Source organism: Hyla sarda, chromosome 3 (assembly GCF_029499605.1).
Source record: "Hyla sarda isolate aHylSar1 chromosome 3, aHylSar1.hap1, whole genome shotgun sequence".
Classification (NCBI taxonomy): domain Eukaryota; kingdom Metazoa; phylum Chordata; class Amphibia; order Anura; family Hylidae; genus Hyla; species Hyla sarda.
The window spans coordinates 58,760,752-58,776,460 of record NC_079191.1 but is presented as its reverse complement, the minus strand read 5'-3'; positions in this window follow the sequence as shown (position 1 = coordinate 58,776,460).

The window sequence follows — 15,709 nt, the reverse complement described above, 5'->3', positions numbered from 1 at the left end:
TATGTAGGTAAGTAGTTAGGCATCCAGGTATAAAGTTATTTAGCCCCCCCTTCCCTGTTGGTATAGACAGCAGAGTTAACCTCCCCTTACCTGTAGATATAGACAGCAGAGTTAACTCCCCTTCCTTGTAGGCATAGGCAGCAGAGTTAACCCCCTTCCCCATAGGTGTAGGCAGCAGATTTAACCCCCCTCCCCTGTAGGTATAGGAACAGAGTAGATCCCTCCCCCTTTCCCCATAGGTATAGGCATCAGTTAACCCCCCCCTTTCCCCATAGGTATAGGCAGCTGTTAACCCCCCCCCCCTTTCTCCATAGGAATAGACAGCAGTTAGTTCCCCCCCCCTCTCCCCATAGGTACAGGCATCAGTTAACACCCCTCCCCTTTCCCCATAGGTATAGGTAGCAGTTAATCCCCCTTTCCCCATAGGTATAGGTAGCAGTTATTTTTTTCCCCTTCAATATTTCTTTATTGAAAAAATGTATCATTTACATTTTAATAAATAACATTTTATACATTGAATTTCAAGATGTTGTCTTTTTTCCCACCCCCCTCCCCTACCCTCACCTTTCTCCCCCATGACATATCTCCCCTTACTGGGTGGACGGGAGGCAGAGGGACAACACATTCTCATTCTATTAATATTTCCATTATACTATATCAATTCATTTTCTTTTCTCTTTGCTTTCCCTTCCCTTTCTCTCTCTTTTCTTTTCTTTTTTTTTCCATTTTAGATCTTTTATTTGTATCTTCCCAATTATTTCTACCCGCTTTTATTCTTGTGTCCCCCTGATTCCCATCCCCCTCACATAATAATAATGAAATAATAATAATAAAAAAACCTATAATTTCTTTCTTTTAACCAAATAACCTTCCTGTCACCTCCCTCCACTCCCATACCTCTGGTTTAGTTGGGGTCAGCCATCTCCTGATTATTAATAATCTAGCATAAAAGAGCATCATCAGTAGTTCCTTTCTTTCTTTTGTTGTTTTATTTACTTTTCTATCATCACCCAAGATAATCAAAGCTATATCATCTTTTATAGCATATTTAATTTTTCTCTCGATATCATAAATTATTGACACCCAATATTCTTGTATTTTTTTCACATTCCCATATAATATGCAGGAATCCCGCGTTTTTCATTTTACATCTTAGACAGTTGCCATTTTCCCTCCCACCAATCCTGAAGAGGAATTTTGGTTTATAATAAATTCTATATACTATGTTCCATTGTATCAGTTGATGGTCTAAACTTGGGGAAATTCTTTTTATATTCCTGAATACAATCATCCAACCGCATTTATTTCTCTCACCTAATTCTTCGTCCCATTGTAGGAAGCATTTATCTTTTAAGTTATTTTTTTTATTTTTCATTATTTTGGTATAAATTACTGCCATAACTTTCTTTACAATTTTTCCCTCCTCCATTTTTCTTATAGTTTCAGTTACTTCCACTATCCGATTACCACTGTCTCTTAGTGACCCGCATATGGCACTTTTTAAACCCTGAAATTCCAACCACATACCTTTTCCTAATTTAAATTCTTCCTCTCTCCACTTTCTTAACTCTCCTTTTCTCCACACGTCTCTCAAAATGTTACATCCCCTACTTTGCAAGTTGTTAGCTTCCATCTTAGCTACCTCTTTCAAGTTTACATTATGCCAAATTGGCGCTGTCTCTAATACTCCCGTTTTTTTCATTTATTTTTTAATGTTTTCCCAGGTTTTACAAATCCCTACTATTATAGCATTTTCCTTCCACCTCCCTTCTTTTAACTGGCCTGACTCAAGAACCTGATAACATTTTCGTATTTACCTTTAGTTTTTTCTTTGATATTTTTAAAGATTCCAAATCTCCTCCACTCCACCACATAGTACATCTGTCTTTCTAAAAAATATCCCTGTATATCAGGAAATTTAAGTCCTCCCTTCTCTCTTCCTTTACTTAAGTATTCTATTTTTATCCTCGTTCTTTTCCTTCCCCATATTAGGGCGTTTAGCATAGCTATTATCCTTCTAAAAATTCCTTTCTCGCACCAGATAGGGGCCGCTACGAAGATGTATAATAGTTTTGGTAGAATTACTGTTTTAATTAAGACTATCCTCTCTGCTCTCGTAAGATTCAGTTTATTCCATGTTCTTACCTTGTTTTCCAATTTTTTTTTATCAATGGGTATGTGTTTATTTTGTGATATTCTCCTATTTTCCCAGATATCTGTACACCTAAATAAGAAAAACGTTCTCCTTTATCCAGGATTCTAAGCTCCTTAATGATTCCCAGTTCTACTTTACCTAATGGAAGTAGCACTGATTTCTCCCAGTTTATAACCAAACCTGCATAGTTCCCATATTCCCCAATCACTTCCATAACCTTCTCTATGGAGTTTTCTAGCTTTTTCAAATATAATAATAAGTCGCCTGCGTATATTGATATTTTATCCCCATCCCCCTCCACTCCAAATCCTTTTATTTGCTGATCTTCTCTGACTTTAACCGCTAGGGGTTCGAACACTAGCGCAAAAAGTAGAGGAGATAAGGGGCATCACTGTCTTGTACCCCGGGTCACTAAAAAACTCTCTGATCTTTTCCCTTCTATATTTATTCTAGCTTCCGCTCCATTATATAGCATCTTGATCATTTCTATATAATCCTTCTGACACCCATATTTTTCCAGTACTCCCCATAGGAACTCCCACTCCACAATGTCAAACGCTTTACTTGCGTCAAGTGACATGATGGAGTGGGTTCCCTCTCTTCCCTCCACCGACTGTACTCCAGTAAGGGTCCTGTAGATATTATGCTTGGTCATCCTACCTGGGATAAATCCGCATTGATCTTCATGCACCAGTTCCCCTACCTTTTTTTCCAAACGCAATGCCAGAGCCTTCGCCAGGATCTTTACATCCGTGTTCAATAATGATATTGGACGATGTGATTCCATTTCTTTCTTATCTTTATTCGGTTTCAACAGTAATATTGTTTCTGCTTCTTTCATTGTTTCGGGTAAGGTTCCTGTTTTTAAAGAACTATTTATAGTTCTAAGCAGGGCTGGGATAAGGATTCTCCTAAATTTCCTATATATTTCAAACGGGAACCCCTCCGTGCTGGGACTTGTGTTCCTTTGATCTGATTTAAAGCTTCTTCTAACTCCCTATGGGTCATTGGGCCCCCCGTTTCTTTCTCTTGTTGTATTGATGTCATAGCGAGCACTCCGGTCCCCGCCTCCGGACCAGAGCGCCCGCATTCTCGCCTCCTCTCTCCGGGATCCCGGCGTCTCCCGCTCGGACATACCGACCGGGAGCACGGGATTCCTTGTGTCGGGGATGCGGCTGCCGTGGCGGCTAGTCCCCACTCAAGCGCCGCGTCCCTGTCTAACTCACCCAGCACCTCGCTCCATATGCCGACTCGCTCTGCTTCTCGGCATGCGCGTCCCCGCTCTCTAGGGCGCGCGCACGCCGCCTTCAGTAAATTTAAAGGGCCAGCGCACCATTGATTGGTGCGCTGGCTAATTGTTCCCTGCTCCTTCCCCATAAAAGTTACCTGCCCCTTCCTGCCCTTGCCAGATCTTTGTGCCCTAGTGCCTCTGAGAAAGCTTTCCATATTGTGTGTATTGCCTTGCCTGTTGCCGAACCCGTTGCTACCGCCTACTCGCCTTTGAACCCTTGCCGCCTGCCCTGACCTCTGCTTCGTCCGACTACGCTCCTGCTGCCTACTCCCTGTGTACCATGCCATATCAGCTGCCAGAGAGGTTGAGTTGCTACTGGAGGATACGACCTGGTGGTTACCGCCGCGGCGCTTGAGTGGGGACTAGCCGCCACGGCAGCCGCATCCCCGACACAAGGAATCCCGTGCTCCCGGTCGGTATGTCCGAGCGGGAGACGCCGGGATCCCGGAGAGAGGAGGCGAGAATGCGGGCGCTCTGGTCCGGAGGCGGGGACCGGAGTGCTCGCTATGACATCAATACAACAAGAGACTCATCCTGCCTTGCGGCGGGCTCTGGTGAAAACCAGTAACCACTTAAAACCGGTCCTCTGGTACAACCCGCGCCTTCCCCTCTCTGGTCAAGAGGATCCACTACCAGTCCTGCCGGTAAGATCCGGCCATGGATCCCGCTGATGTTCCTCTGCCAAACCTAACGGACCTCACCTCCATTGTGGCCCAGCAAGGTCAGCAGCTAGCCCAGCTAACCGCCATGCTGCAGCAGCTCCTGCCGTCTCAGCAACAGCCAGCTCCTCCGCTTGCATCTGCTGTATCTCCTCCGCCCGCAGTTGCCACCGGTTCCAGAGTCCGCCTATCCCTGCTGGACAAGTGTGACGGAGATCCCAAGCAGTGCCGAGGGTTTCTGTCACAGTGCTCTCTCCACCTCGAGATACTGTCTGACCAGTTTCCTTCCGAGTGAGCCAAGGTAGCCTTTATCCTCAGTCTGCTCTCCGGGAAGGCCCTGGCCTGGGCTACACCGCTATGGGACCGCGCTGATCCTGCCACCTCCTCCGTCCAGAGCTTCTACCAAGAGTTCCGGAATGTTTTCGAGGAACCTGCCCGGGTTACCTCCACAGAGACTGCCTTACTAAATTTGTCCCAGGGAGGCTCTACTGTGGGTGACTACGCCATTCAGTTTCGCACCCTAGCCTCAGAACTGAACTGGAACAATGATACCCTTTGTACCACATTTAAGAAGGGACTTAACAGTGAAGTAAAGGACGGCCTGGCTGCACATGAACTACCTTCCACCCTTAGTGACCTCATCTTGTTGGCCACTAGAATCGACAAGCGTTTCGCCGATAGGAACTCCTTCTTGAAAAAGGAAACGCTCAACCAAGACGCTACCCTCCTCTGACTCCCGTTTTTCAGCGTCTACCTCAACCTCTCTCCGGGCCTCCAGCCGTGGAAGCCATGCAGGTGGATCGTTCACGCATGACTCCGCAAGAACGAAGCCATTGCAGATACGAGAACCTGTGTATGTACTGTGCCAGTACTGAGCACTTCCTGCGAGACTGTCCTCTTCGTCCACCGCGTTCCAGAAAAGCTTGCACCTAATAAACATGGGAGAGGCGTTGCTAGGTGTGGATTCCTCCTCTCCACATCTCATCATATCCGTGCAGTTGTTCCTCTTGGATTCCGGTTCAGCCGGCAACTTCATTCACGCCTCCTTGGTTGACAAGTACCGCATTCCGGTTGTCCGCCTAACTAAGCCTCTTTTTATTTCTACGGTTAACGGTGAGAGACTCTCTGTCACTGTGCAGTTCCGTACCCTGCCACTGCAGATGGATATTGGAATTTTTCATACAGAGACTCTAGAGTTCCTAGTCCTTCCCTTCTGCTCCTACGAACTCCTCCTGGGTCTGCCATGGCTACAACGTCACAGTCTTGTTCTGAACTGGTCATCCGGTGAAACCTGCATTGGGGCCCCTGCTGTTCGGACCGGTGTCTCAAGCCTGCTCCTGTCAAGCGACTTTCGCAAGTTTCTCCGCCTCCAGGACTGCCTAAACCATATCATTGCTTTGCGGATGTCTTCTGCAAAAAACAAGCCGAGGTCCTTCCTCCTCACAGACCCTATGATTGTCATATCGACCTTATGCCTGGTTCTACGCCATCCCGGGGTAGAATTTATCCTCGGTTCCCTCCTCCCTTGCATAGACTACAGAGGACTCAATAAAATCACAATTAAGAACCGTTACCCTCTGCCCCTAATCTCAGAGTTATTTGAGTTCGTATCCGGGAGGGCGACGAGTGGAAGACCGCCTTTAACACAAGAGACGGTCACTTTGAGTACCTGGTGATGCCCTTCGGCCTCTGTAATGCACCAGCCGTCTTCCAGGAATTTGTCAACGATATCTTCAGGGACTTACTCTACTCCTGTGTGGTCGTATACTTGGATGACATCCTTGTCTTCTCCTCCGACCTGGACCAACACCGGGTCCATGTGCGACAAGTGCTTACCCGCCTGAGGAGAAATCGTCTATACGCCAAGATCGAAAAATGTCTTTTTGAGCAGTCCTCCTTGCCTTTTCTTGGGTTTCATTATTTATACTCAAGGACTTCAAATGGACCCCACCAAGCTCTCGGCGGTTTTGGATTGGCCACGCCCCTCTGGACTCCGAGCCATACAAAGGTTTTTGCGCTTCGCTAATTATTACAGACAATTCATCCCTCACTATTCCACTCTGGTGTCCCCAATTGTGGCCTTGACTAAAAAGGGCGCTAACCCTAAATCCTGGCCTTCCCAAGCTGAAGAAGCCTTCCAGTCCCTGAAGGTCACCTTTGCCTCAGCACCGGTTCTCTCTAGACCTGATTCCACCAAGCCCTTCTCTCCCGAAGTGGATGCCTCCTTGGTGGGAGCCGGAGCCGTGCTCACACAGAAATCTTCAAAGGGCAAGACCTTAACTTGTGGCTTCCTTTCTAAAACATTCTCTCCCGCGGAGAGAAATTATTCCATAGGGGACAGAGAACTGTTGGCTATTAAATTAGCACTGGAGGAATGGAGACATCTTCTTGAGGGAGCCACCCATCCTGTGAATATCTTTACGGACCACAAGAACCTGGCCTATCTTCAGTCTGCTCAAAGACTAAATCCTTGTCAGGCTCGCTGGTCTCTGTTCTTCGCCCGTTTTAATTTTGAGATCCATTTCCGTCCGGCTTCTAAGAACATTAGGGCAGACTCTCTGTCTCGCTCTTCTGATGTGGCGGGCGACGAGTTAACACCTCAACACATTATCCCACCAGAACGCCTGATTGCAGTCGCTCCTGCGGAACTGAGCCATCTTCCTCCTGGCAAATCCTACGTACTTCCACGTCACCGGGTGCAAATTCTCAAGTGGGGCCACGCTTCTTGCTACTGGAGGATACGACCTGGTGGTTACCGCCGCATTAAGTCCATCGCCTCTCTGGTCAAGAGGATCCACTACCAGTCCTGCCGGTACGTGACAACCTCTCATTCTTAACCACTTTTCCCCCAAGGTCACCGCTCCTTCTCCTGTCACTGGGTCCTCTGACGTCTTCTCGGTAAAAGAATGCCTCGCCTCCAAGGTCGTCAGAGGTAAAAAAAAAAAAATTGTTGACTGGGAGAATTGTGGCTCCGAAGAGAGGTCTTGGGAGCCTGATAACAATATCTTCAACAAGGAGCTCATCCATAGGTTCCTGGGCTCCAAAAATAGGGAGAGACCTAAGGGGGGGGGGTACTGTAACACCGAGCGCTCCGGGTCCCGCGGCTTCCCCGGAGCGCTCTCGGTGTTCGGCTTGTAGCAGCGCTCTGGTCACTGTCCCTGACCGGAAGCGCTGTCCCCCTGCCTGCGGCGGGGATGCGATCCGCTTGGTGGGCTGTCCTCGCCCGCAGGTCGCATCCCAAGTGACTTACCAGTCGGGTCCTGCTGTGTCTTCCTCTAATTGTGTCTTCCACTAATTGGTGCCTGGCCCAATTAAGTTAAATGCATAAATACTCACTTCCTTTTCCTCCCCTTGCCGGATCTTGTTACCTTGTGCCAGAGAAAGCGTTTCTTGTGTCCCTTTGCCTGTGTATCCAGACCCTTTGCCGTTGCCCCTGACTACGAAACGTTGCTGCCTGCCTTGACCTTCTGCTACGTCTGACCTCGCCTTGCCTTGTCCCTGTGTACAGCTGTCAGTGAGGTTGAGTCGCTATCGGGTGGAATGACCTGAGGGTTACCTGCCGCAGCGAGTCCATCCCGCTTTGCGGCGGGCTCTGGTGAAAACCAGTAACCTCTTAGATTCCGTTCCCCTGGTATGGCCCACGCCATCGCCTCACTGACACAGGGGATCCACTCCTGAGTCCTTCCTGCATACCAGTCTGGATCCTGACACCTGGCTACCCTGTGGGAAGCCCATAAATTTGTAGTCATTGCATTGCTCTGGGATCCTGCCTCAAGAAGGATGCTTTGGCTCTCTCCCGGGATCTTAAGGCAGAGATTCGTAGATTAGAGGCATTGTTACTGTCCTCGCCCTCCCTTTCAGTCTTGCGGAGGCTAGTGGCTGCCCAGGCTCATCTGTGGGCCTTAGCCCTCCATAAAGTGGAGCGTCTCATACTGAGCATCTTATACTAAGCAGTGGTTTTATGAATGTGGTAATAAGGTCCACAGTATGTTGGCTCGGCACCTCCATTATCGTGCTGCTGCCCAGTCTCCCTCGGCTCTCAGGAACTCTTCTGGCACTCTTCACGATCACCCGGATGATGTCTTCCTTCTCTCTATTCCCTCCCCTCTCAACTCCAGTCTGACCTGGTGCAGTGTGATCTCTCCTTTCTGTGGGCCTGTGACCTGCCATTCCTGTCAGCTACTGATGGAGCCTCCTTAAATGCTCCAATCACCTTGCAGGAGCTTCAGGAGGTGGTTCAGTCCCTTCCTTCAGGGCGCTCTCCTGGGCCAGACGGGTTCACTTATCTCTACTATCGGACGTTTGCTTCTCAACTTCTTCCTTGATGGGTGAGAGGTCCTGCAGTCGCTTTTATATTCCCTGATCACTCTCATTCCTAAACTGGACAAGGATTGTTCAAGCTATCAGACTATCGCTCTCCTTAATGCTGATTTAAAGGTGTTTGCCAAGGTTTTTGCTAACTGTCTGTGCTGTTTTCTTCCCTCCCTTATCCATAAGTAGTGTTGCTCGCGAATATTCGCAATTCGAATATTATTCACGAATATCGCATATTTGCGAATTCGCGAATTTCGCGAATATAGCGCTATATATTCGTAATTACGAATATTCGTTTATTTTTTTTTTTTCCTTCACAGTACACATCACAGTGATCATCCCTCTCTGCTTCCAGCTTGTGTGGTGTAAAGAAGGCTGTAATACTACTGTGTGAGACTAGCGTGCAAAAATTCGCATATGCGAAAATTAGCATATGTTAATATTCGCATATGCGAATATTAACATGCGCTAATCTTCGCATATGCGAATTTCGTATTTGCTAATTTTGTATATGCTAATATTCACATATGTTAATTTTTGCATACGCGAATATTCGCATATGCGAAAATAAAACGAGGGTATACCGAATATGCGAATATTCGCGAATATATGACGAATATTCGTCCATATATTCGCGAATATTCGCGAATTCGAATATGGCCTATGCCGCTCAACACTATCCATAAGCACCAGGTGGGTTTCATCCCCAGTCGTCAGGGTGCGGACAACACTAGGAGAGTGGTGGGTCTAATAGACTTGGTCAATCGGCGCTCGGAGCAGGCTTTGGTGCGGAAAAGGCCTTAAATAGGCTAGGTTGCGCTGAGGGGCCTCTACTCCTGCCCTACTGCCACTATCAAACTTCCTCATGTCACTTCCTCTAGCTTTCCTCTTTATAATGGCACTCGACAGGGGTGTCCGCTGTCTCCCCTGATTTTTGCTCTTTGTATTGAGCTTCTGGCTGCTCTAATCCAGGAGACCTGGATATCTCGGATTTCAAAAGCTCTCTTTTTGTGGATGATGCTCTTCTTACTCTGACCCATCCCCTGACATCCCTTCCTAATCTCTACAGGGTCCTGCAGTCCTATGGGGTGGTCTCGGGCTATAAGGTGAACCTATCTAAGACATGGGCGATGCCCTTTAATCTCAAGGTGTTTCTCTCCACTCTTCTTCGGGCTGATTACTTCTTTAAGTGGTCTCCCTTTGCTGTTAAAGGGGTACTCCTGCTCAGTGTTTGGAACAAACTGTTCCAAACGCTGGAGCCGGTGTAGGGAGCTTGTGATGTCATAGCCCCACCCCTCATGACATCACGCTCCACCCCCTCAATACAAGTCTATGGGAGGGGGTGTGACAGCCGTCTTGCCCCCTCCCATAGACTTGCATTGAGGGGGCGGGTCAAACGCTGAGCAGCGGAGGACCCAGCCAATTTTCACTGTAGGACCCGGCCACTTTATGAACATCTGATCACTTTCAATTTAACCATTAATAACTCTGGGATGCTTGTACCTTTCATTCTGATTCCGAGACAGTTTTTTCGTGACATATTCTACTTTATGTTAGTGGCAAAATTTTGTCGATGCTTGCATCGTTTCTTGGTGAAAAATTCAAAAATTTGTTTTTAACTTTGAAGCTGGACAGTCAGTGGCTGTCCAGAAATGCTGGGAGTTGTTGTTTTGCAACAGCTGGAGGCTCCATTTTGGAAACACTGATGTACAATAAGTTTTTCATTTTTATTGGGGGGGGGGGCAGTGTAAGGGGGTGTATATGTAGTGTTTTCCCTTTATTATGTGTTAGTGTATTGTAGTGTTTTTAGGGTATGTTCGCACTGGCAAAGGTTTACATTGAGCTTCCCGGGGACCGAAATTCCCATGGGCGTACGGGTACGCCCTGGGTCCTTAAGACCCAGGTACAGAAGGTGTATCCATACACCCTGGGTCCTGTACAGGTTAAGTATCTAAGTGTCCTCCTTACCCCTTGATAGTCTTCCTTTTATTCCACTAACTTCCCTCCTTTGTTCAGTGCCCTTAGGGCGTTAATTATTTCGTTAATTAGGACGTTATATTTCATTTTTTGTCCGTATTGCAGCTGTTAAAATGATGGTCCTTCCCATGCTACTTTACATTTTTGAGACTTTATCGGTCTGGGTCCCGCTTGCTGCTCTCCGCTCGCTGTACTCAACCATTTTTAATATTATTTGGGATGTCAAGCGGGACCGTTTGCTTATGTCCTAGTTGTTTGCCAAGTTTTTGTTACAGTGGGTCGTAAAAAAAAAAAAATGTAATTCTGTTGTAACCCCTGATTTTTTATTTTTACAAGGGGTTAATGCAGAAAAAGCTCCATAAAATTTGCTACCTAATTTCTCTTGATTCTGGAAATACCCATATCTGGATGTAAGTCGCCTTTACACAGCCCCCATGGTGCCAGAACAGTGGAAACTCCCCACAAGTCACCCCAGTTTGGAAACTGCACCCCTGCAGTGAGCATTTACACTCCACTTGCATTTGACAGATTTTTGGAAGATTGCTTTGCGTCCACATATGGGGTATATCTGTACTTGGAAAAAATAGTGTTACAAATTTTGGGGGACTTTTTTCATTTTGCCTTTTATGAAAAAGAAAAGTTGGGGGCTGCACTAGTTGGGGGCAACACCAGCATGTTAGTGTAAACATTTTTTTTTTTTTTACACTAACATGCTGGTGTTGCCCCATACTTTTAATTTTCATAAGCAGTAAAAGAAGAAAAAGACTCCCAAAATTTGTAACACAATTTCTCTCAAGTACTGATATACCCCATATGTGGACGCAAAGCGTTCTGCGGGCACACAACAGGGCTCAGGAGTGAGAGAGCACCATGTTCATTTGAGGCCTAAATTAGTGATTTCCACATGGATCCTTGCAGAGGTTCTAAAATAAACGCAATAGAATAAACAACCACATGTGACCCCATTTTGGAAACCACACCCCTCAAGAAATGTAACAAGGGGTGCAGTGAGCATTTACACCACACTGGTGTTCAACAGATTTTTTGGAACAGTAGGCTGTGCATATGTAAATTACATTTTTGATACTACAGACCACTGTTCCAAAAATCTTTCAGACATCTGTGGGGTGTAAATGCTCACTTCACTCCTTGTAACATTCCATGAAGGGTTTAGTTTCCAAAATGGGGTCACATATGCTTTTTTTTTATTTATTTTTATTTTTTTTTGCGCTTATGTCAGAAGCCACCCCTGAGCAAATCACCAATTTAGGCCTCAAATGTACATTTGCTGTCTCCTGAGCCATGTTGTGCACCCACACAGGGACGTGCACAGACATTTTGAAGGGCAGGGGCTCAAGTAAAAAAAAGAGGGCACTTTTCATAAATTAAAAAACGTCTGCCAGACTTAATGGGCAAACGTACTGCGGCCCAGGGACACAGTGGACTCCCGCCGGGCCTCCTCGACATTCCTATGCCCATAAAAGTTGGTGTTTTTGTAAAATCGAGTCAAGAACAGTTTCTATGAAGGTATGCCATGTGTATATACACTTTGGCTGTGCTGTCAGTCTTATTTACAGAAAACATGTGACAGCTGCCCTATAATATACTGTATTATAGAGGAGATTTATACAAAACCTGTGCAGAGAAAGAGCGGTGCAGTCGCCCATAGCAACCAATCAGATCGTTTTGCAGAGGGCTTTTCCTCTGCAAAGGTTTTAATAAATCTCCCCCTATATGCCCCCACCTGAGCTCTATATGACAGAACCCATCACCAATAACCCAGCACCCATCACCAATCACCCAGCACCAATCACTCAGCACCCATCACCCATCCCCAATCACTCAGCACCCATCAACCATCACCCAGCACCCATCACCAATCACCCAGCACCCATCACCCAGCACCAATCACCCAGCACCAATCATCCAGCACCCATCACCAATCACCCAGCACCCATCACCAATCACCCATCACCCATCACCAATCACCCAGCACCCATCACCAATCACCCAGCACCAATCACCCAGCACCTATCACCAATCATCCAGCACCAATCACCCAGCACCCATCACCAATCACCCAGCACGCAGCACCAATCACCCAGCACCAATCACCCAGCACCCAGCACCAATCACCCAGCATCAATAACCCAGCACCAATCACCCAGCACCAATCACCCAGCACCCATCACCCAGCACCAATCACCCAGCACCAATCACCCAGCACCCATCACCCAGCACCCATCCCCAATCACCCAGCACCCATCTTATGCAGGAATCTTCTCACAGCCCTGGTTCTTACACTGAAGAGATGGACACCTCACTAATATATACGTACAGTCTACAATATACTAGAGTTGGCAAAAAAAGAATTATAAATATACAAAGACGTCCATGCATAGCACAGCATACAGGATGGAGGCAGGAAACTCCGCCTCCATTGCGCACAAGACTGACTTCGCATACTAGCAATGTGGGGCAATACCTAGAAAATGGAAAGACCAATTTTTGTATACTGCACTGTAACCTAGTGCATTGGGTTTAGTGCGAATAAACAGCCTGTCAGTTTCCCTTTAATTATATACCTTACCCCCCTTAATGATCTATATACTGTGCCACCATTCATCTATTGATTCCCTATATACTGTGCCACCATTAATGAACTATATACTGTGCCACCATTAATGAACTATATACTGTGCCACCATTAATGAACTATATACTGTGCCACCATTCATCTATTGAATCCCTATATACTGTGCCACCATTAATGAACTATATACTGTGTCAGCATTAATGAACTATATATTGTGCCACCATTAATGAATTATATACTGTGCCACCATTCATCTATTAATTCCCTACATACTGTGCCACCATTAATGAACTATATACTGTGCCACCATTAATGAATTATATACTGTGCCACCATTCATCTATTAATTCCCTATATACTGTGCCACCATTAATTAACTATATACTGTGCCACGATTAATGAATTATATACTGTGCCACCATTCATCTATTAATTCCCTATATACTGTGCCACCATTAATGAACTATATACTGTGCCACCATTAATGAACTATATACTGTGCCAGCATTAATGAACTATATACTGTGCCACCATTAATTAACTATATACTGTGCCACCATTAATGAACTATATACTGTGCCACCATTAATGAACTATATACTGTGCCAGCATTAATGAACTATATACTGTGCCACCATTAATGAACTATATACTGTGCCACCATTAATGAACTATATACTGTGCCACCATTAATGAACTATATACTGTGCCACCATTAATGAACTATATACTGTGCCACTATTATTTAACTATACTGTGCCACCACTAAGGGTGCGTTCACACGTGCATATTTTCTGCTGCAGATCTGCTGCAGATTTGCTTTAGCAGAATTCTCTACCCATTGTCAATGGGAAGCAAAATCTGCAGCAGATCTGCAGCAAAAATAGGCACGTTTGAACGCACCCTAAGGATCTATACACAGTGCCAGCATACACAAAAAATATAATGTTCCAATATAATGAAATATATACTGTGCTTCCATAAATTCCCTATATACTGTGCTTACATTCCTCCAATAATTCCTTAATAATGTGCTTCATACAATAAATACAAGCACATAACATAAAGGCACATACATTACATAGGTCATATACACACATACAGTACATAGGTAATATACACACATACAGTACATAGGTAATATACACACATACAGTACATAGGTAATATACACACATACAAAGAGACACTGACACATACATACAGGTACAAATATACATTAAGAAACATAAATACACAGACACACATATAACATGGAATATATACTAAAAGATACAGCCGATAAGCACATCATACATACAGGTACACACATACAATCACTCACAGATATATACACACATACATACATACACACACACACACACATACATACACACATACAGATTCACTTGCTTATATACATACACACATACATAGATTCACTTGCTCATATATATACACACACACACACATATACATACATACACACATACATAGATTCACTTGCTCATATATATATACACACACACATACATAGATAGATTCACTTGCTCACATATACACACACATATACATACCAGTGGCGTTGCGACCCGGGTGCGGGGGGTGCGGCCCTAACCTAATGGGGTGACACCAAGACGCTCCGCAGCACCCCCCTCCCCAGCTACACTGACACCCCCCTACTGTGCCCGACCGGCCTCCCATCCGTCAGCACCCCCCCCGCCTTCACCTGCGCTGTGTGTGTGCAGTGCGCCCGTCCATCAGCAACCCCCCCCTCTTTCAGTGCGCCCGTCCGTCATCACACCACCCCCCTCACCTTCACCAGCACTGTGCCCGGCCTCCGCTCCCATGTCTGCGCCGGCCTGACGTCACACCGTATGGCCGCGCAGGGGGACGTCAGTTACGTCACTCGCAGGGCGCCCAGTGAGAAGGATCGATGCGCTGGATGGGTGAGTGTGTGTGTCTGTCTCTCTGTCTGTCTGTCTCTATCTATGTTTGTGTGTGTGACTCTGTGTGTGTGCCTGTCTGTGAGTGTGTGTGTCTCTGACTGTGTGTGTGTTTGTGTGTGTGTCTCTCTGTATTGTATGTGGTTTCTTTTTTGTGTGTGCGTGTGTGTGTGTGGGGGGGGGGGGGTTGAACCAGTGATCTAATGTGGGGAGACTTTGACCCATTGTGGGGAACCTGCAAGGGAACCTGCGGCCTAATGTGGGTAAACTACTACCTAATGTGGGGAGTCTATTCTACCTAATGTGGGGAGTCTATTCTACCTAATGTGGGGAATCCGTGCTACCGAATGTGGGGAATCTATGCTACCTAATGTGGGGAAACTGCTACCTAATGTGGGGAATCTGTGCTACCTAATGTGTGGAAATTGCTACCTAATGTGGGGTAACTGGTACCTACCTAATGTGGGGGAACTGGTACCAAATGTAGGTAATCTATGCTGCCTAATGTGGGGAAAAGATGCTACCTAATGTGGGGAAACTGCTACCTACCTAATGTGGGGGAACTGCTGCCTACCTAATGCTCCCCCCCTGGCAGTAGCACCCTCATCATCCACCAGCAACACCCCCCCCCCAGCAGCACCTCCATCAGCAGATCCTGTCAGGAGGATGATCCTGCCGATGGATGATGGGGGTAATACTGCCAGGGGGGATGGCCAGTAGCACCCCCATCATCCACTAGCAACACCACCAATACCTCCCTCCCGTGGTAATAGCATCAGCTAACGGATGTTG